Raw genomic sequence first — 22017 nt, 5'->3', positions numbered from 1 at the left:
TGGACCAAATGGGATAACAATTCCCCCAGAGGGTCTTGCAGGTTTCTGCAGCACATTGGAGCAGGAGGCTTTGAGTCTGAGTTGTCCTTAGACATTTTAAACTACTTCACAGGCATTAACTATGCCCATTTCATACACACAATCCTACCTTAACCAGCTCCCCTGAGCAACACCGACGGTGTGTGAGCTTTCTGCATATTCAGCTGGCAAGAGACAGCCTGAGGAAGATGCACTGCTCCCACAACTCTTTACACATTCCTCATTAGAGAGTCTGGATTGAAAGAATAAAAACAGTAACCAAGAAAAAAGTCTAGGAGCAGCAAGCAGAGCTCCACGAATCAGACAGGAGCTTTGGCACAGGCTGCTATGGAGGTTGCCTTTCCTGCACTTGTGTTTCCACTGCAGCAATAAATGCCTGTCTACCCTGTGACTTGGCGATGCAGAGAGCGCACCTTTGCTTACTCCACTGCTCTCTCGGGCTCTCTCACACCCTGATATTCAAGGCTTTTTCATGGAGTGCAGAAGTCACAGAGCCAAACCTCCTCAAGTGGAAAAGGGCTCCAAACCTTCAAATTTCACCTCCTGAGTGGGTGCTTTCACCACTACACCAATAGGTAAAACAGGGGCAGAAGTATTTTAAGAGCCTACAAATATATGATCTTAGTTTAAGAGAGATTTCAGACTCTGAGTTGCAGGACAGATAAGCCGAGATGACGGTCTTCTTTTTTGGTTTGCCACTTGGATGGATGGTTGGCTCAGCACATTAGATGGTGTAAATCACAGAGCACCTGTCACAAGTAACTATTTTCCCCACCATTCATTACAAAAGGAATTGGGGAGTTGCTCAGTAATGTACTAAATTTACACTAATTTTACTGTACTAAATTGAAAGCAATGTCAATTCCCATAACCTGAGCCAGCTTGGAAGAGCTGCAGTTTCAGTATGATCATGCCCAAAGAAGGGCAACGAAGCTGGTGAAGGGTCTGGAGTACAAGTCCTATGAGGAGCAGCTGAGAAAGCTGGGGGTGTTTAGCCTGGAGAATCGGAGGCTGAGGGGGGACCTTATCGCCCTCTACAGCTGCCTGAAAGGAGAGTATAGCCAGGTGGGCATTGGTCTCTTCTTTCAAGTAACAAGTGATAGGAAAAGAGGAAATGGCCTCAAGCTTCATCAGGGGAGGCTTAGATTAGATATCAGGAAAATTTCTGCGTGGAAAGGGTTGCCAAGCATTGAAACAGACTACTTAAGGAAATGATGGAATTACCATCCCTAGAAGTGTTCAAAAAACATGTGATGTGGCACCTGGGGACACGGGTTAGTGGTGGACACAGCGGTGCTCAGCTAATTGTTGGATTGATGATCTCAGAGATCTGTTCCAACCTTAACAATTCTACATTGTACACATTGCAGACATCAAGCACTCTCTGACCAAACCCCTCTCACCACCTTAAGGAGTATTTAGGCTCCTCATGTATAGCTGGGCATGGTAGGTTTTCATCTCTAGAAGAATCCTTATATATTGGAAATCCTCTCTACTGTCAGAAAAAAGGCACTGAATTTGCAGGCTGCCTTCTACAATCCAATCATTGCAGCAGCCTTGGTGACATCTATTTTGATTTAATTCCACTTTTCATTTTCTTGTCCTGTATATTAAGACAGCAGAAGATTTTTCTATGGCCAGTAATGGATTGTTAAAACAATCAAGTATACTAGAACAATTTTTAAAATTATCAGGAATAAGCTGAAAAAAAGGATATCTTTCAGCAAAAAAATTAATAAATGACATGCCAGTTTATTTTTAACAAATCAGGAGATGATGGCACAAATTCTGACAGCACACATGCTCTGCAGGTTCCTAAAGATGAACTCTACAGCAATTTGCTATGCGTATTTTAAGTCAGCCTCTATGAGCAGTTAGTGCTACTAAATGTTGTCACATATGCAAATAACTATTTTTTATGGTTTTAAACATCTTCTAAGAAGACATCACTGTCCTATTACATTCTGTTGTAATGATTTGATTAACCATTTGATTAACCATTTATGTCAAGTACCTGTAAGTCCTGTGACCTACTAAATAAAGCATTTACCTTAACTCAGGAGTTTGCATCTACAAATGTTACTTTAGTGGGTGACTTTCCCTTTCTCTGGTTCAGTTTCTACAGATATAAAACAGGGATAATGATAATGACCTCCTTAGTAATGCCATTAGGGATTTACTAATAACCTAATCATTATTGGGGAATAAAACTTTATGTGAGGAACGATTTATTAAAGTATCCCTATGGCTTATTCACACTCTAAAAGTGATTTCTGAATGGAGCCTTAGAGGGAAGGTTGATAAAAAGTGCACCAGTGTTAAAGCAGCAAAGATCCAAAGCTCATGGCCACATGTCCCACAAATAGGTGTGCATCAAGGCATAGATGTGTACAAATTCTCAGTAGATCCTCATCCTTATGTCCCTCCTCAACCGTTCTCAGCTGGTCCTTTTGATGAAGGAGGGGGAGTTGAGGGGTATTTTTTTATTCTTTTTGGTGCAAAAGTATGGAATCCTTCCATGTTCAACCTGGTCAGCAAAGGAGTGGCAAACACTTCCCCTGCAGCTGTTTCTGCAGCATTACACCCATCAGTAACAAGGGAAAGGATGAGGAGGAACTGTTCTTGGAACAAGTATATTGGGTACAGGTGAAGAGAGCTCCCTCATATGGCCTGGAGCACACACTGGGACCTTTCAGATCATGCCAGTGGTGAACAGTATACAGAAACTTCATCTCCCACCTTGTTTTGCTTCTGCATGGACAATCTGAAATGTTAATAATGTATTTCTTTTTCTTTTCCCTTCTACCTAGTAACCTTTTTCTCTATAAACTCTTTGTCACACATTCCCATTTAAGCCTCTGCAGAACACCTGGTTTTCCCAGATGTAAAATTTGCTAGGACTGCAAAATTTTGAGATCTGACTAGGTGAAAAATATGGCTCTTTGCATCTACCATCTCCTCAAATGAGGACTTTAGCCTCCATGTTTACTTCTAAAAATAGGAATCCATCACTGCAAATCACAGTAAGGTTGCAGCTGAACATTTGAGGCACAAATAGTGTTCTCCTCTATCCTTCCAGTTGCAGGGAATGATGTGGGAAGAAACAGGAAGAACAGCTGACCAACACCTGACTCTGAACCTGGTGTCACTGGCAGAATTTTGTTTTTTCTGATCATGAGTTGATCTGCACGACACCAGGCTTACTGACAACAGATTGAGTATGCCTGACTCAAAGGGGGAAAAGGAACTTTGCACAGGAGATAGCAGGGCTCATTGAAAGAGCTTTAAGCTATATTTGAAGGGGAAAAGGGATAAAACCAGGCTTGCTAGAGAGAAGCCCAGGGGCAGCACATCAGTGTTTGAGGAACAGTGTACTAGCAAGGTTCTTCAGTCTGCTCTCTCAGAGGAGCTAGAGAGGCAGATCCATGTGTCAGCAAAGACACAAGGGTTATTGACATGTTAGTAACCACAGAAGTGCCTGAGAATGGTCACGTAGGAATTATGGCTTCCCACCCAGAAAGATGGTGGGATCCATTGCCCAAATGAAAGGCATCCACATCAATGCCTGCAGCATGGGCAACAGGAGGAATTGACATCATTGTGCAGCTGGAAAACTATGATATAGTTTCTATGATATAGAAACATAATTGGAAGACTCACATAACTGGAATGCTGCATTGGATGACTATAAATTTTTCAGAAGGGACAGGCAAGGAAGGTGAGGCAGTGGGGTAGCCCTGTACGTTGGAGAGTGTTTTGACTGTCTGGGCTTAATGATGGTGACAAAAGGGCTGAGTGTTTATGGGTAAGAATCAGGGGAAAGGCCAGCAAGGCAGATAATACCATGGTGGGAATCTGTTACAGACCACCCAATCAGGACCAAGAGGCGGACAAAAGCATCTGGGAGAAGTCTCAAGATTGCTAATCCTTGCTCTTGTAGGGAATTTCGACTTAACAGATGTCTGCTGGAAATAGAAAACAGCAGAGAGGAAAGAGTCCAGAAAGTTCCTGGATTGATCATGAAATAATAGAATTTTTGATTTTCAGAGAAGTAAGGAGGGGGTTCATCAGAATTCCTTCCTTGCACTTAGGGAAGGTAGACTTTGGACTGTTCAGGGGCCTGGTTGAGAAAGCCCCTTGAGAGGCAGTCCTGAAGGTCAAAGCAGTCCAGGAAGGCTGGACATTCTTTAAGAAGGAAAGCTTAAAGACATAGGAACAGGCCATCCCTGTGTGCTGATAAACAAGCTGGCAGGGAAGACGATCAGCCTGGCTGAACAGTGAGCTTTGGCCGGACCTCGGGAAGGAAAAGACAGTATATGACCTTTGGCAGAAGGGAACTCAGAAGGACCACAAGGATATTGTGAGGTTATGCAGGGAGAAAATTATAAGAGCCAAAACTAAACTAGAACTCAATTTGGCTACTGCCAAAAAAGACAATAAAAAATGTTTCTGTAAGTACACTAGCAACATAATCAGGGCTAAGGAAAATCTCCATCATTATTGGATGTGGGAAGAAACATCATGACAAAGGATGAGGAAGAAGCAGAAGTACTTCATGCCTTCTTTATCTCAGTCTTTAATAGTAAGATGAGTTGTGCCCAGCCAGCATGGGTTCATGAATGCCAGACCCAGTTTAACTAATCTCATCTCCTTCTACAGCTAGGTGACCCACTCAGTGGATGAGGGAAAGAATGTGGTAGTCCACTACCTGGACTCTAGTGAAGCCTTTGGCATCATCTCCCTAAGCATTCTCCTGGAGAAACTGGCTGCTCATGGCTCAAATGGGGGCACTGTTAAATGGGTAAAAAAACTGACTGGATGGTCAGGCCCAGAGAGGGAGGGTGAATGGTGTTACATCCAGCTGGTGGTCAGTCACTAATGATCTTCCTCAGAGCTCAGTTTTGGGGTCAGTCCTGTTTGATATATTTGACAGTGATCACAAGGGGATCGAAGGCATTTTCAGCAAGTTCACAGATGACACCAAGCTGGGGGGGTGTTGATCTGCTGGAGGGTAGGAATGATCTGCAGAGAGATCTGAATAGGCTAGACAGGCTGGATTGATGATCCAAAGCAAGTTGCATAAGGTTTAACAAAACAAAGTGCCAGGTCCTGCACTTGGGTCACAACAACCCCAGACAGAGCTGCCGGTTGGGGGAGGAGTGTCTGGAAAGCTGCCACAGTAGAAAAGGAACTGGGGGTGTTGGTTGACCAGCAGAACATGAGCCTGAAGTCCCTCTTCCCTTGCATACAATAATCTGTTCCTGTCCATTTAATGGCAATCATAGTCAAGGGCTCCAGCTGACAAAAAGTTACATAGCTGCAACAAGCATAAAGCAGTGCCAGTCACCGCAGGATACAGTCTGAAGTCATAGAGGCTATGGTTGCTACACAAGGAACGAGCACTTGTAATCAGGTAACTGATACACAAACATATGAAAGATGCTAAATCATAGGTTCTGCCCACTTCTGTCTTACAGTCAAAGGTCAGGACCAAACTTCATGTTGGAATAAGTGGAACAGGAGGTAGAAATCAAATTAAGTCATCATTCTTGTATATTAAGTACTGAGTCAAGAACAACAGTTTCTTAGCTGCAGTAGGTTAAAAGAACATCAAGGAAGAAGAAATCTGAGTCCATTGAGGATCAATCTGCAATTGGGTAGCTAACTTTGTGGCAGTAAACCTGCAGTATATGAGAAACTGTTGTTTAAATGTTTCAAAATGGCTTTTTGTAGTCTCTTTGCTAACTCATGCTTCTTCTTCCCAAGACCCCCCACGGCACGCACGTGTTATCTCTGTCTCAGGAATGTCCTGAGAAGATATCAAGAAGACTTCTCACTGGACTTTGTTAACCCCTTCCTACTGGTTGTTAACCCCTTCCTGCGATTGGGTGTTCCTGTAAGCCCCTTGAGACCTGTAATTGGTTAATCTGAGAATCCTCCAAGACCTATAAATGTAACCACCCCAACAATAAACGCTCTCTCTTGCCTCCTCTCCACGCTCGGTGTGCTGTCTCTGTGGCTGCCATGGGACCTCGTGGTGGGGGGAGGGGGGAGCACCTAACCCCTCCAGGCTCAGGACCTGAAGAAACCCCTGGTGCTGGAGTTTCCCCCTCCCTATCCACATTCAACCGTCGGAAATGGCACCTCACAATGGGAGGAGATCCAGAACTGGTGCCCTGTGGGAAGAGATCCAGAACTGGGTAGCTAACTCTTCCCACAATCTTTATCCTGGCTTTTCTCTTCATAGCCAAAAACATTACCTCAAATTCTGTGCATGGAGTCTTCATCAAGTGAAATCCATACCATCAATCTGTAGGAATTATGAAGATCTAGCATCAGTGGAAAGTGGCTTAGATGGAACCATAATTCATTTCAAACCTCATACATACTGAATAGAAATGAACACTCAGCTTCACTGTAAAACATCAGCCTTTCAAAACGTGGTGGTATGAGAAGTGGCCAAGGAGCTCTGGCTTTTCACAGAGGCTATATGCTGCCATTGTGAAAGTGAGCAGACAGCTTAGAGGGAATGGCACTTCGAAGAGGAGGTGGCTGGGCAGTGTACAGCAAGTTTAGCTTCACAGCAAAGGAAAGAAAGGCTCTGATTCTCATGTACACCAGTATAAATAACATGAACTGTGCACACTGGCAAAGAGAATCCAGCTTACATGAGAGCTAGTCCAGAGAGAGAGAAAATTTGTCATCCTGAAAGTCTGCTCTGCAGGTGTTTCTGCTATTACAGATGTACAAAGCCCCCAGCGGCATGTAGTTTGAATCCAATTGGGTCCAAGTAAGGGCTGTTGTAAGAAACAGAACTGTCTTCTTCCTTAGCTCACTGATGTGGTGAGCCCTGGTTGCATTGTCAGGAGTCCCCGCAGCACTCCTGGTAAATGACTTGGGAGGGACGTCTCATGCAAACTCACAAGACAAATGATATTAAAAATTAAAAGTGGAAAAGCAAACAGCTCAACTGGGACTTGAAAGAATAATAGTTGCACTGTGTGCTTTTCAGTCACAGCTTAAGTTCTTACGGTTGAATGGCTGTTGGAAATACTAAGGGTTTGATCTGGCAAATCTCTCACATGTGGAATCCCTGGGAGACAGGACTGCTCTGTCCTAACTGTGATATTCTTATCTGCTCATTTCTGCTTTCCTCTTACCATTGGAAGATATATCAACAGCATATGTGGGCAAGCCCCAGCTGGCATCTTTTCCCTGAGACAGGTGCTTCAGTGACACAAAAACTTGAACGAAAGTGCAAATGCCCTAAAGCTGGAAATCTTACTCAGGTTCCCGTCCAGGTACCATTTCTCTGCAGAGAATTGGTTTTCTGTGCTTTCTAGTCTGGAAGCAGTTATGCAGTGGTTTCTGCTTGAAGGTTTCCTGTCTTGGGGAAATAACCTTTGGATAGCTACGGCCTTAGTCATGCATTCCTTTGGCCATGAATAGCATTCTTAAGCTGTATTTACGCTGTGCTAAGCATGGTAAATCCAGGCCCCTGCAGCAACACACATCATTAATAATACTGAACTTTCAGATCAGTTGCTAGGAAGCTAAGGTGGTTATATCAGCCTGCAAGACCTGGCATCATCTCACTGGCAGCGACCAGGCACAGGGGACGTAAACCATAACTCCTTTGCTAATGTCATCCCAGGGGATATACTGGATCCCAGCCTTCCTAAGTCTGCCACAGGATGAAACAGCTTTCTGTATAGAACAAACTAGGCAATGAAATGTTGATATATCTTCAGCTATGGTGGCCAGGGAGGCAGAGCTGAAAATCCACCCAGAGCCCTGTCTGGTGCAGGTAGGCAGGGCTGGCAGCGTGCATGTCCTAGTCCATTTCATACTGACCTATCACTGTGGGGAAAGATGTGGTACTATGAAAAAGCTCTTTCAATCTCAACAGCCATCAGAGCTCTGTGTAGCTTTCTGGAAAATAGGCCTATCCTCCTGCCAGTGATGATTATCCTCATTCCTCAATATTTTTTTCTGGTGTTTGGGAAGAGGTAGAATATTTCAGACCCTTATTTCCCCTTACTGGATCCAGCTCCACACTTCAGGATCGGTGTGCTTGCACTAAGCTCGGTGTCAGAATTGCCATCACCATTAACAAACTCTGTACCAGATGGACACTGAGGTCTTCCCCACGTATTTATGTGTGTTTAAAAAACATTCCCCTGCACCTAAAACAAGATTACCCAGGCAATTATTTTATTTAAAGACCAGATCCCAAGACTTCTATCTGTGCTGATAACATATCCTGTGCTAGTTTCAGAAGCACAGAAACTGTGCTAGTTTCTGGGGGACTCCTCTGTGCTAATGAGTGCACCAGTATCTAGCTGAAGATTTTTAGTCTTCAGAAATTGCCTGCAGCAAGGTCCCCACACTGTCCTTCCCGTGATGCCCCTCTCTCCAAAGGAGAGAAGCTGCCCTCTACCCATGGGATCCTGCCGCAACTTCTGCAGTCACTTGCAGAACACTTCTGCAAGAGAAGTTGGTCATGAAAGTCACCTTGTACATCTTCGTAATCACTTGCCACCATGTACCCAAGAATCCCGTCTTGTATGAAATCCAAGGTCCTGAGGTAACTTCAGGTTAAAGCCAAAAAGGATTTTTTAAACTGGTGACTAAGCATTTGTCAGAAAATGAAATGACGTTGGGGGAAAGTGAGTGTGGGATCTACCCTTATTTTAAAATTCAATTAGCAGCACAACCATGAAGAACAGCCCTGTGGTGATGTATATTTAGTAAAGTCATTAAGATCTCAGATTACATGGGGTGCTATTTCCCCTCACTCTCCCTTTTGCTGCCCCCAGCAATCCTGCCTATTTTCAACCTATCACAATACAAACAGAAACAAATCACCAGGGGTTAAACAGCCTAAATTGGATTACAGTCACACTGTTCAGAAAATAGAGTATTGCTGGTAATTGCATTCCATTGAATAAATATCTCTACACTAGTTTACATCACATTAGTATTCTGACAATGATTATTCTCATTGTAATTTGCCTGTCCATGAATAAGTGTAACACAGAGCTCAGAATCCAAACAATTGATGTGTTCTGAGTGCTGGTATTTGTTTCAAAGATTAAACAACATCCTGCCTGGGTATTAATAAAATCTTAGATCAAGAAAATCCTAGATCATTCTTCTTTCAATCTTCCTGAAGAGTTATGAGCCAAATAATTCAAGGCCCAAAGTTGTTCTTACTGAAGTCAGTAGGAGTTCTGCTAATTTCACTTGCTTCATAACCCTCAAAATTTCTTTTATTTATATCACAGTTGCCTCCTAATTTTGCTGGTTCCAAAATATTTATGGATACTTTGTGATGCCTATCTTAATATCAAAGAATTCCAGTATAAAACAGGTTGGCACAGTTAGGGTTAAACTTTACACATGATTATTTCTCAGGTATTTTATTCCAGCTTTCAGATAACCACCTGTCTTAGTCAGAAGTGTCCATACCTCCCTCCCCACAAGCCAGCTTTACTGGGACCACTGACTGCAGCCTCAAACACTTCGATTTTTTTCAGTGCCTGCTGCTCTTCCCTTTCTCAGGGAAAGAGACAATGCCCTGAGAGGCAGATAAAATGGGATATAAAACAATAAATGTAAAGAGCACTTTAATCTGGCAGTTCTCTAAGCTTCATAGGGTCATGGGAGACATATCTCAAGTTTCTCAGTTTCTTTGTTCTTCCAGCTGACTTTGTCTCTGAGACCTTTGATGTTGCCCAGGGGAGTTTAGGGTCCCTTGGTTCAGTGGGCTGGCTGTGTAGCAACTAAGAGCATCACCAATGTTAGTGGGACAGCATGCTCTGGTGTGGAGGTAAGAAGATAAGAGAAGGCAACATTGGCAGTTAGACAGACCAAAATACCACTTCATTCCTTGCTCAGAAACAGCCACATCATCCCACTGAGAACATTTTGTAACATAGCCCACAGCCCTCCCTTGAAAGAAATACGCAATGGCTGGATATCTTACAGTGGGCATTTGTGCTAATTATTTCTTTCCCTTGCCATAGGTCCAGTAATTAAAAAGTGTCCCAGGAGAACTACAGCATTATTTTCCCTCTGCCACTGAGCAGCAGGACAAGTTATAAATGATGTGGAGCTTCAATTGTACTGTGCAACTGGCCAAAGTGCCTGTCTATCTCATCTGTCACATCAGAATGTTCCAGGAATTGACATTTCCATGTTTCCAGGAGAATATCTTAGTGATTAAGACTTCTTATGGCATTATTTTGCATGGAAAACTTTTTTGGGAAGATATATCACCTTTCTTGCACAAAATGAAAGAAACAAAGACTGTGAGAGTAAAGGAAGAGGGGACAGGCATGAAAGAACAGAGATAAGTATGATGAGCAAGACTTGTATTAGCTGCACCTGTATAAGTATAAAATTGTGAAGCTGGTCATTGTTTACACTCTGAACATAATATTTGAATAAAGCTATCAATAATGGACCGCTGCTGGGAGGTAAAACCTACCGTGGCTGCCATTTTCCAAAGAATTATGGCACCTTGGAGTCCAATTTCCACAGGACTCCAGCCTGTAATCTTGTTGATAAATCACTTCCATATGTAAGACTTGATTGTAAACATTGAGAACAATCCACATTTTACTGCCACTACCAAGTGCATAAGAGAGAACCAAAGCATGCTGCAGAAACTGTTATGAAACTGGAAAGTGAGAGCAGTACAGGGCTGCATGAAAACGAAATACAGCAAGGATATCAGTATTTTAGTTCTTTTGCTGGTAGCTGACAGCATATATGACAGAGACCGAAAGTGTCTCTACACAGTGGTGACTGTCTGAAAAACAGATATGGGACAGAGAGACACACAATTTATCTCAGCAGTATCTTCTCCCAGTGTCACTGGTGGAAAGATCTTAGAAAAATATTGCTTTTTGTCAGCATCATGCATGACCTGATAAAGCTGAAGGGGAGAGGGAAAGAGAGAGGCCATTACAGTAGGCTCCATCCAGGCACAGGCACCATGAGAGCCCCTTTGCCATACAGAAACTGATCGTGGTGTTTGGAATTTGGTAGGAACAGGGAGGACTGGCCAAGAGGACTCAGGATAGGATGCTAATGGTGATGCTGACTGAGGAATCAACACTGCACCCTTGAACTTTAGGAACATGAATATCCATTTTTTATCATACATTTTGTTTGTAAATACATCTGAAGCTCAAGCCAAGGATGTGCATTTGAGGCTGGGGAAGTGAGGAGGTATTTGTTCTCCACCACATGGTTCTACCTTCTTCCAGGCTTCCAAAGGGATGAAGCAATCCTGCAATCTCTGTGAACATCAGCATAAGACTTCTCTCTTCATTTAAGCAAAGGGATGGATTCCTGAAGGAATTCCACCAAACTCCTTCTGCCGAAACCTAGCAAAATGGAGCACAGTGACAGTGATAAAAGCCGGGACCACGCTTCCCTGAATGGGGCATAATGCAGCATTAATTCATCCTGGTTTTTTAAAGGAAAGAGCTAATAACTTTGGTCAGGAATTTACAAAAATTGAACTTAAGCCACTGACCCAAGACACAGCAATTTGGAAGCTGTAAGAGAGATAAACAGAACCTATTACATGGCAGCAGCATTTAACTATAGCAAGAATGCTGATATCTGACATCCGAGTCTTGGCTCAGTAGCTACAGATACCATAAAATCACCATGTGCAATTAGACACAATCTGTGATGTGCATTTCATAATAAGGCCAGAAGTACCACAGCACAGTTACTGACTTCATTCACAAACTACAAGCACAATCTTTCCAGGTCACAGTTAAGGTCATTTTTAGCAACAGCAAAAAATCTTCTGTTTCCTGACAGGTATTTGTAATCTTCCTGAGGCCGAGTTAATCAGGCAGATTTTATTTTGCTTGTGACATTAGCCTTGGGGGGAAAAAACGACATAAAGTGGGGGAAAAAATCCTGTTCCAGAAGAGCAAAACCCATAAATGTGATCATGTTCCATTTTTCATTAGTATGTAAAAATTAAACACATTCTAAATTTTACTGAAACATAATAGCTGGTTTTGCTATCTGCATTTAAAACAGTCTAAATGCCCAATATGTCAGTGGTAAGTACTGCTTTTCTTTTTGTTTTTTTTTCCATATGAGTTACAAATATAAAAAATTACATCTGACCTTTCTTTCCCCAAGGCCATTACCAAAAGCACATGCAAAACTGATCCTAGTGGAAGCACAATTTACTTGAAGCACCTTCGCTCCACTTGGCTAAAGAAGGAGAAATAATCCACGTGCTGGTCTCTGCTTATAAGCCATTTCTAAGAAACAAATACCTTAATCTTAGCAACAACATGGTTTGGTATTTCCAACCAGAAGCTCTTAACAGAGAAACCTTTTTGGAAAAGTTAAAACCTAAGCAATCAACTTTTCAAAGCCTCTTTTGTGGAATGAATAAGGCTAGCTCCAAGCTAGAGGAGCTCAGATATGCATGGCTCTCAGTGACTTCATTCCAGCACACAAGAAGCCACCCTGCTGTCCTTCATCCCAAGCACTGAATACAGCAGTACCAAAGAGACCATACCCTTTGAGAGCCAAGCTCTCACGGCCTTGCTTGCAAGGGTAGCACCTTCTCACAAGCCTGTTTAGATTGGTAAAGAATGGCAGCAAACTCTTGCCTTAAGGTAGGAATTTATTTGGGATTAGTAATGCCTGTCTTTCACAAGACCCGACACTGCAGTCATTTTAGTACTATGTTGAGCTTGGATTTTGGACTAAAGCCCATCAGTACTAATATGCCAGAATTTCTAATGTGGAAGGGAATTCATGAAACCCTTGACCATTACAGCATCACTGCTCAAGCCTTTCAGCCCCATTATGGGGTAGCGACAAGGTCCCCTGGGTACAACCACAAGGTAACTAAGAGAGTGCTGTTCACCATAGGTAGAGTGCACACACAGTCCTACAAAGTACAAACAGCTGGGGGAGAATCAGGGAAGCAGTTTGGGGATTCTTCATCTGTTCAGATGACCTGGTATATTTGCAAGGATAAGGAAAGTTATATTCTCAGACATCCAGAGACAGAGACATTTCCAGGCAGAAAAGTGTTTCTGCCTTTGAAGTCCAGGAAAATCATAACTTAAGTATTTAGACAAGGAAAGCCTTGAGGGTTCTTTTCTCTTCACGGAGTTTTAAATTGAGCAGAAGATTTTATCTAGTTCTTTCTGAATCAGACTCCAGGATGGAATTGAAAGAAGCTGTAACTGATATTCACTGCATCTAGTAGGTATCATTAAAGAGCAGATCTATTGTGTCCTGTGGGAACCACAGAATTATAATTTGGGTTGAAAGAGACCTGTAGAGGTCATCTTATTCAACCCTGAGCAAAGTAGGTCTACTTAAATCAGGCTTTTCTGGGATGGATCTAGTCGAGTCTTTAATGCTTCCAAAGGTGGAGATTACACAGCATCTCTGGGCAACTTATGTCAAAATTAGACCATCTTCTTGGTAAAACAAACAAATGGACAAAAATAAACCATTTAATATTTAAAATGGAATTTTCCATATTTCCACTTCTGCCTGTTGGCTCTGTCATTGTCCTTCTCATGCTGGGGAGCCCAAAACTGAAGCAGCATTCCAGATGCAGTCTCGTAAGTGTTGAACAAAGGGGAAAGGTCAGTTCACTGGATCTGCTGGCTACACTCTCATAAATACAGCCTAGGACAGAGTTTGCCTCAGAGGACGTGCTTGAAATCTGGCTATTATATGACTTTAATTAGTCTGTATTGGAAACCTAGAACTGGTAATGTTTCCCTTCTGCACTTATAAAAGAAGGTGCAACAGAGATTCTAAAAGACCAAGAATTGTTCAGAGTTACTCATGGATGAAGAGTGAAATAAACAAAAAAAAAAAATAAAAATAAAAAGGCATAAAAGGCAAGACATTTCACAAGACTTGGTAAATCTTGCTGAGTTTCATCAATACACAAAATTGTTCTGTGTTGCAGAGTCATCTTTAAAGGATGTAAAATCAGACTAATTTATCATTTTTCCTGTTGTAATCAAAGTACAGTTCATTAATCTACCCCGAAGACATCACCTTCACATGGATTTTATTGTTAGATCTTTGAACAAAGAAGTGGCATACTCTGTAGGAATTGTTTTGCCTGTTCTATTCTATAGAAGCAAAATAACACTGTCCTGTTTCTGATTACTCTTACCATCAGTAGACTGTAGATGTTAAATGGGGAGGACACCCAGTAGAATTAGACCATTGAATCAGTGCATTCCTGGAAGAACACAATGCACACAACTCATTCTTCCTCCCTTAGAGTCATTTGGAGTCTTTCCCTCAACTTAACTATGAATTGCATTTAGTCTATAGCAACAAATGAAGGACATGTCAGGTGAAAAATGTGAATCTGAATCTTTCACAGAGGAGTGTTTTTATACTGCTCATTCTAATAAAAAAGTGCACTGCAAAATGGCTTTGCATTGAAATCACTTTGAATTTAAGGTAGTATAGATTTAAGCCGATTGTTGCAGACAGTTGCTACAGTAAGAGTTTTTGTCCCTTGGCATGGTGGTCTTGCTGCCTTCCAGAAAATAGTGTTCTTATTTTCCCCTACAGATCATTTATCTTTACCCTCAGCTTTGCTCATGCTCTTATCTCCTTCATGTAGAACCATAAAACACTTGAATCAGAGCAAGAGAACACCATGTTAAAGAGCCAAGAAAAGGGATTTGGTGCAGAGCTGACAACTTTAACATATATAGGGGTTATCTGAAATGAAGCACCGCCTGTAAGTATGAGCATCAAGCCCAGTCTGCAGCTGGTATCACATGTGAGGATGGAAAGTATCATCAAACTGCTTTGAGTGCTGCTGAGCTGAGGAGTTCAGAGCTCTGCCCTGAGCCGCCTCCTATGCTCTGACAGACGGCAGAGGAGGATGAACTGGGATGGCCACAGGGCTTCCCTGCAGCAGCTGATGTGATCGATCAGGCTCCTGCCTAAAAGACAGCCCAGGGAAGGAGGGAGGGAAAGGAATAAAAAAGGGAATGAAACAGCAATGAAGAGAACATTGCTCATGCTGTACTCTTTCCCTGGTTGGAATCAACCCACATAACCAGGAGGGAGAACATCTGTCTCCAGAAAGGCAAATGCATAAGGCTGTCAGTTCTAGCAGGTATAAAAGTCATTATTGTGAACACACACAGCATTATCCAGAGACCACTTTATAAATCCAACCCAGCACTGCCATCCACCAGGCCAGAAGCTTCCTTGACAGTAGATTCTACTAGGAACATGGTTTTCATCTAACTAGTTCACAGGATTGAAGGAATAACCATCTGCTCCTTGCTCTCCTCCCACAGGCACTATCAGGAAGGGCTTAGTGGAAGGCAAGAATGATATTGATGCTTTCTTAAACAAGAACATTGGCATTTCCTCATGCTTATGCACCTTCCACAAAGGGGCAGCAACTGTTTAACACAGCTGCCACTGTACCTGCTATTTGTCTGCAAGTTGAGGATGTTGTCTCAAGGCGTGCATTTAAGGTAGAAAATGGTTCTTGGTAGCAGGCAGTAATGAATGAATCCACAGGATTGACTTCAGCCTGACTAGGCTTGGCTGGTCCCCTGCAGCCACAAGAACTCAGCAGCATCATTAGTGAGTTATGAGAGAGGGCTGTTTGCAGCTGAGTGAGAACCACCTCCCTGGAAGGCATTTGATGTGCATGATGTAGGTAGTTTGCTGCATGTCGTTTCCACAGGCAGGCCTGGGTAAGGAGTCAGGGACCTCCTGAACACTGTGGATATCAGCAGGCTGATTAAAATTCGGACACTCCTACTCCCTGGAAAAATGTGCCACTAACCTTGCGATTCTCCTCTCTGTCTCCATGGGCCATGTTAGCAGGCACTTGCACACCTCAGGACCTTGATGGTTTTGTTTATCATTGCAGCACTTCAGTACAACAGGTAGGGGTAGCTCCTATTTACAAATGGAGACCAGAGGCCTGAAAGCATTGATCCTTCCATTTAATTTCATTAGAAGTCCAAATTCATAGCTAAAGACCACTTGGTGTTCTCAAGGGTATCTTACTGCTTACACCCAAATTCACTGGTGGCTCAGTCTGCTGGAGTTGTGCAAAGCTGCCTCAGACTGATGTAAACTGCAGCCCACGAGCTTCCCCCAGCCCTACCTCAACTCTAATGCCCCAGAGCAGATCCTTCAGCTGCTTGTTCCCTCCTTGTCTTGCTCAGCAAATCCCCCTCCCACAGGCATACTTGTAATACACCTGGGGCAGATGCAGGTTCACTCTGTGCATCCATCTGTGGTGAAGACTGTGGGAGATAAGCAATGTGACACGAGGCTTGTGAGAGCCTTTCAACTCTCCACCCACACACTGTGAGCCAGGTTAGCCCAAGGCCTTCCCTGGTGGAGGCGGCTGTGTACAAACCCCACAGATGCTCCCCCTGCAGCACTGCAGCCTCAGCAATTGAGACCAGCAAGGGGCTGAGTTCTGCTCTGCTGGATTTGGAACAGGTCCAGCAGAAAGCCCTAAACATCACCTTCACAGATGGTTTGAGGCTTTGTATCTCTGTTGCAGTCCAATGAGTGAATGAGTGAATGAGTGGATTATCTATCCAACTACTGCTCCTCTGCTTTGCCACTGATCTGCAGAGATGGTTGTAGGGAGCAGCCGTGGCCAGTTCTTCTAGTCAAACTAGCAAACATCCAAAGGAGTGAAGACAGCAGACCCCACACATTCCCAGTTGTGTTACCACTTTGTGTATGGCCACGTGGTCTGATCTTAACAGCCTCGTATTCTGGCACAGACCACAGCAAGACATTTTGCTTAGTAGTTCCTCTGTTTCTCCCCATTTAAAAGGGAAGCATGAGCACATAGTCATAAAAACACAGAATCATATAATGGTTTGGGTTGGAAGGGACCTTAAAGATCGTCTATTTCCAACCCTCCTGCCATGGGCAGGGACACCTTCCAAATAGATAAGACTGCTCAAAGACTAGCCCAGCCGTGAACACTTCCAGGAATGGGGCAACCACAACTTCTCTGAGTAACCTGCAGTCACAACACAGATTTGCTGGAAAGAGTGATGCATTTACCTCACATTAATATTTTAATGTTTTATAAGCAGGATAGCAACTACCAAAGAAATTACTCCTTCCCTTTACTAATGGCTTCTGCTTAGGTACTGCACACCAGGAGTAATCAGAGGTTTCTCCACTGAGTGCAGCAGTTCCACCCTTTCCCGGCTGCATAAGAAAGGACATGCTGTGCTACCAAGGCAGCCAGGAGTCCAGTGACCTGCTAAAAGACACATCACAGGAGGAGCTTCTAGGGGAGATGTTCAGCATGAAACAGATGAGAGATGCAAGGGACTAGTAGTCCTCATGCTGGAAAGACGCATGTGCTATACCTCCTTCCTTGCTAAGTTACATCTGAAATATAGTTGCTATTTTCTGGTAAAAAAAAAATGGACTGTGTTTTAATTAAGCTTTTCCTGCTGCTCAAGTCAGTTTGATAATAATTCCTAAGAATCCAGGCCCCTACTGACATGTGAATTACTTCGTTTTCATTTGCTGAAATGCACCAATTAAAAACTCACAGTGGAAGAGCTTCTGAGATATAGCTTGGATGTCTCAGTCAAAAACTCTGTGGCTTTGGCAATCTCAGCAATTTATTTTGCCACGGATCACATTTAGTCACAAATTACAGTGTTGAAAGTAGATAACAGAGCCATAAGCTTTCAGCAAGAGTCATAGAAAAAACAGAATTTGCTCTCTGATGTGGGCTTCTCTCTGATCTGCAGTTTGTCTCAGTTTCACTTCTTGAATATATGGTGAGCCATGCTACACTATATGGAATACCAAAGCTCATATGTTTAGAAGCACACAGATGTCAATTTCTTGTTGATATCATCAAAGATTTATAGGCTAAATGCAGATAAAACCTTTCTGACAACAGAGGCTCACTATATCTCTTATGTTTCATCAAATATGAATCTCAAGTTTCAGAAATACCAACATTCTCATGATATTTGTCAACATTTTGAGCTGCGTCAATTTTCCGGTTCTCAAAAGTCCTGATATTTCTCCTGGACACACAGGCAGAACCACTGAGTAGTGCCAGCTTTTTTTCCACATAAGCCTAAACATGTCACAAACTCGCGCTTCTGCTTTCAGAAGGTGTGGTCCAACAGAGGTATCAGCATGGCACGGTTCTAACACAACAGAAACCAAGACAAGCGGATACCTAATGGCATCTGGGTTACACCAGTCATGAAGGATACGTGAGGGCCAGAGGTCCAATCGCTTCCTGGGCAGACATGAAGAAAACACTGTCATGAACATGTCTTAAAAGCAAAGCTTTCAGATCATTCTGGTGGGTCTGTTTGAATGACTCCTGATGACTACTGCATGACCGTGAGATGTCTGAATATTCATTAGAGAGGTCCTCAAAGCACTCTCAACCCTTTCCTGAACCTGAATCTAAGAGCCATTGTCATTCTTTTTTTCCAGACTGATTGAGTGGGTATTTAATGAGCCCATACAAAGCTGAACGGCTTCAGTGGGACAGAGAGAGCAGAGACTTGCTGAAAAAGAGCCTACAGTTGGGTGGCTTTCAGTACTCTCCTGGGAGATATCGGTTCAAGTTCCTTTGGTGAGATGAGAGACTTCAACCTTGGTCTTTCATATCTCAAGGAAGCAACCTGAAATATTAATGCTTTTTATCAAGTGACGTGGCACCGTTTCCTCTTGTGTGTGAAAACCCAACCTCATTTAAGCACTTAACCTTGGGAAAGTATTAGGCTGTGTAACGTGACTGAAAGGAAGAACCATATTCCAACAGCTGTCAGGACTCTCTGTGCTACTCCCCACCAAATACCTCAGGCATGCCAGCTTTGATAAATCTCATTTTAGGTGGCATTCCTGGCTTTATGAGAATTTGGTGCCCAGCTCAGGGATGCGGCTTCCACTGGAGAACAAAGAGGTAACAGAAGAAATGTTGCAGTTCTGAATCAAAATATCCATGGTGGACTTAGCTATGGCTGTCACGGAAGGATACCATCCATCAAGGGAATCTCAGATCACACACCTCCCCCAGCTAAGGGCATGAGAGATTTCTAAAGAACTCCATGGAAGAACTTCCATGGACTTCACTAGGAAGTGGTTTATTTCTTCCATGCACCTAATTCCACCGTGATGTTTAAGCACTCCTATTCACTAGCTCCATGATGTAGAGTGCTTACATGCCAAATGGAGCATAGTTTATCTCAATTCTCATAAAACTCTGCTGAAAAAAGAAATGGAAGCTATTAAATAATTCAAGGGTGTCATAGCCATCAGCTGGCTGAATATCTGTGAAACACAATGTGCTTACAGAACATGACACTAAACCCTGTCTTACTCAGAAGTGCTGCTAAGAAAAAATATAAACATACAACAAGAAGACTTTTTTGTTTTCATACTGGGTGTCTTTTATTAACAATAACAATGAGAACACAGCATTTCACACCCAAGTAAGGATGAACTGTGATTTCAAATCAATATCACCTTTTTAATTTCTGGATATAAGATATGTGTAAGGTTAAAGATGAGATACAATTGGAGCAACAAGGTTGATATAGCACTGGGGCAACAAAATAACTGTAACATCTAATTCTCAAAATTAGAGAGTTTTAAGTTTAAAGTAACCACAGCTAGCACTACAAAGGTTCCTGAATCATATCAGCTACATAAACTAATAAAAGTCACCTGCTCCATAAATGTTCCACAATCTCTAAATCCCCTCTGTATATACCAACGGACTATATAACCAAGCAGCTTTGGGTTCCCAGAGGGCCCTGCAGCATGGTGGGTTTTTTTCCTTAAAAGAGGCTATTAAAGTTTCAGACATATCAAATATCATATGAGTCACATTGCAACACACTAGGATGGTATTTTTATGCGTGAACCTGTGGATATGTGTTGCTGCACTGAACAATAGACTGAGAGCACATGGATGTGAAACTCAGCTGTGGAAGCATTGGAAGGCTGTGTGGAGCTGAGAGAGCCAGTTCTCATGTAGATTCACCCCTGCTTCTTGCAGTCTTTGTGGGACTTTAATGGGGAGTTGCCTGAAGTGAACCCGCCACACAACCACAACTGCATTTTTTCTGGGGTGGAGTTTTCTCTCCAAAAGAGAATTTACAAAGAACAAATACTTGGGCAATCTGGATGAGGAAGTGACTGGAACCTAGGAGTGACCCCGGGGAGGTATTGTATTTAAAAATGTGGGCATCCCCATTGACTTTAGTAAAGTGTTCAAGCACAGCTGTAAGCGTGGTATCTATGGTGTTGCCTCTGTGACATGTACACAAAGCTGAATGTATCAAAATTGGGCAACAAATGCCAGCAGCTGAGCAAGGAGTCACCTAACCAAAAAGTCTCCTTGCAAGGTCAGAGATGTGCCTTCAACTCTGCCCTGCTGCAGTTTGGGATCCCAGCTCAAGAACCGTTCCTGCCCCCACTCTGTATCCAAAGGCTTCGTTATCTTTAGCAGATAACCACCAAGTCTTCCCCCTCCCCCAAAAGCTATACAAGAGGTCAATACCCTCTCTAAAAGCATAGTCACTGAGATAGCATGGCACTGTCACAGCCCCTCTGCCTGCAGAATTTAGCTGCTTTGATGCTTAGAGGTTAAGCATGTAGAAGTTTTAAGCATTTTAAGCATTTTAGGCTCTAGTCCAGGTGATATATAGGCACTGTAAATTCTTCATGGATTTTCCACCCTTCAGGTGCAGTAATCCATTATGGATGTGGTTTATGACATAAAAATACTCACCAATGGTTTCTGATCCCAGAAAGCAGAGACTGAACAGAGAATGTGGATTCCAAGGACTAGTCATGGAAAGGAAACTCAAGGAGATCAGAGATTAAAGCAGCTGACAAGGTGCAGAAAATTAAGCACTAGGGTGAGTTAAAGCAGAGAAGAAGAAAAAAAAGAAAAAACATGATAGCTGCAAGTCTGTGTGGCTGTGCATGCACAGGAGTGACTGCCTGGACCATACCGAGTTTCTACTCATGCAGCAGATTCAAAAGGAAAGTTGGCCTTGAACATAGGGCTGCCAAACCATTTTACTCAAGAAATGTAACTGCTTCAAAGATAGTAAAGTGTGGTGCTGAGACACAACTTCCAATACAAGTGGGAGAACATAAAAAAAGTACTTCTGTGTTCAGTCTAGCTCCTCCTTTTAGGATATTCTTACCTTCACACGTGTACATCCTTAATTATTGAGGCAATTTCACAATGCTCTGACTGTGAAGCAGGGCCCTCTTTTGTCCAACAGCAGCTCTGGAGGAGAGGAACTGCAGGGTGAAACAGGCAGTGCCTAAAAATCACATCTACATTCAACACATTTTGGACATTTGCTCAACTAGCCTCAGTCCAACCTTGCAGCTGGAATGCATCTGGTTTGGGTGGATGCAAAAGGAACACAAAACCACACCAGGATGCAAACTGAAGTGCATGTGTACTGGGGATGGGTGTTTGGGAGATTCATTTCAGAAATGCTCTCATGGACATAGTCACCAGGTGAATCCAAAACAAAAAAAAGTCCTGATCTGACTGTCTGTCACTGCTGCAATTGCTTTCAATGCCCCACCACCCCAAGCAGAGCACAGTGCTCATCTCCCCAGCCCCAGAGGCAGCAATTCTCCCCACCCCAAAGGGCAGATATATATTTGAAACGACAGAGTAGAATCTGATGGAAATGGAATTCTTTGAGTGTGCGGGCAGTGCCCAGGGCCGCGGGAACACTATAGTTGTTCCTTCATTCACCACTGTTTAGTGGATCCTCAAAACAGCAGCGTTGCAGTGGGGTTTATAAATTGCAAGACAACAGACAAAGTGAATACATAAGACAAAATTAAAGACCTTACTCCTACCTCCCATAAATTATCTCTGTAGTATTTTAACAGCATGAATTTACGTGT

Source organism: Neopelma chrysocephalum, unplaced genomic scaffold (genome assembly GCF_003984885.1).
Source record: "Neopelma chrysocephalum unplaced genomic scaffold, ASM398488v2 Primary Assembly neopelma1_66, whole genome shotgun sequence".
Classification (NCBI taxonomy): Eukaryota; Metazoa; Chordata; class Aves; order Passeriformes; family Pipridae; genus Neopelma; species Neopelma chrysocephalum.
This window is presented reverse-complemented; position numbering follows the sequence as displayed.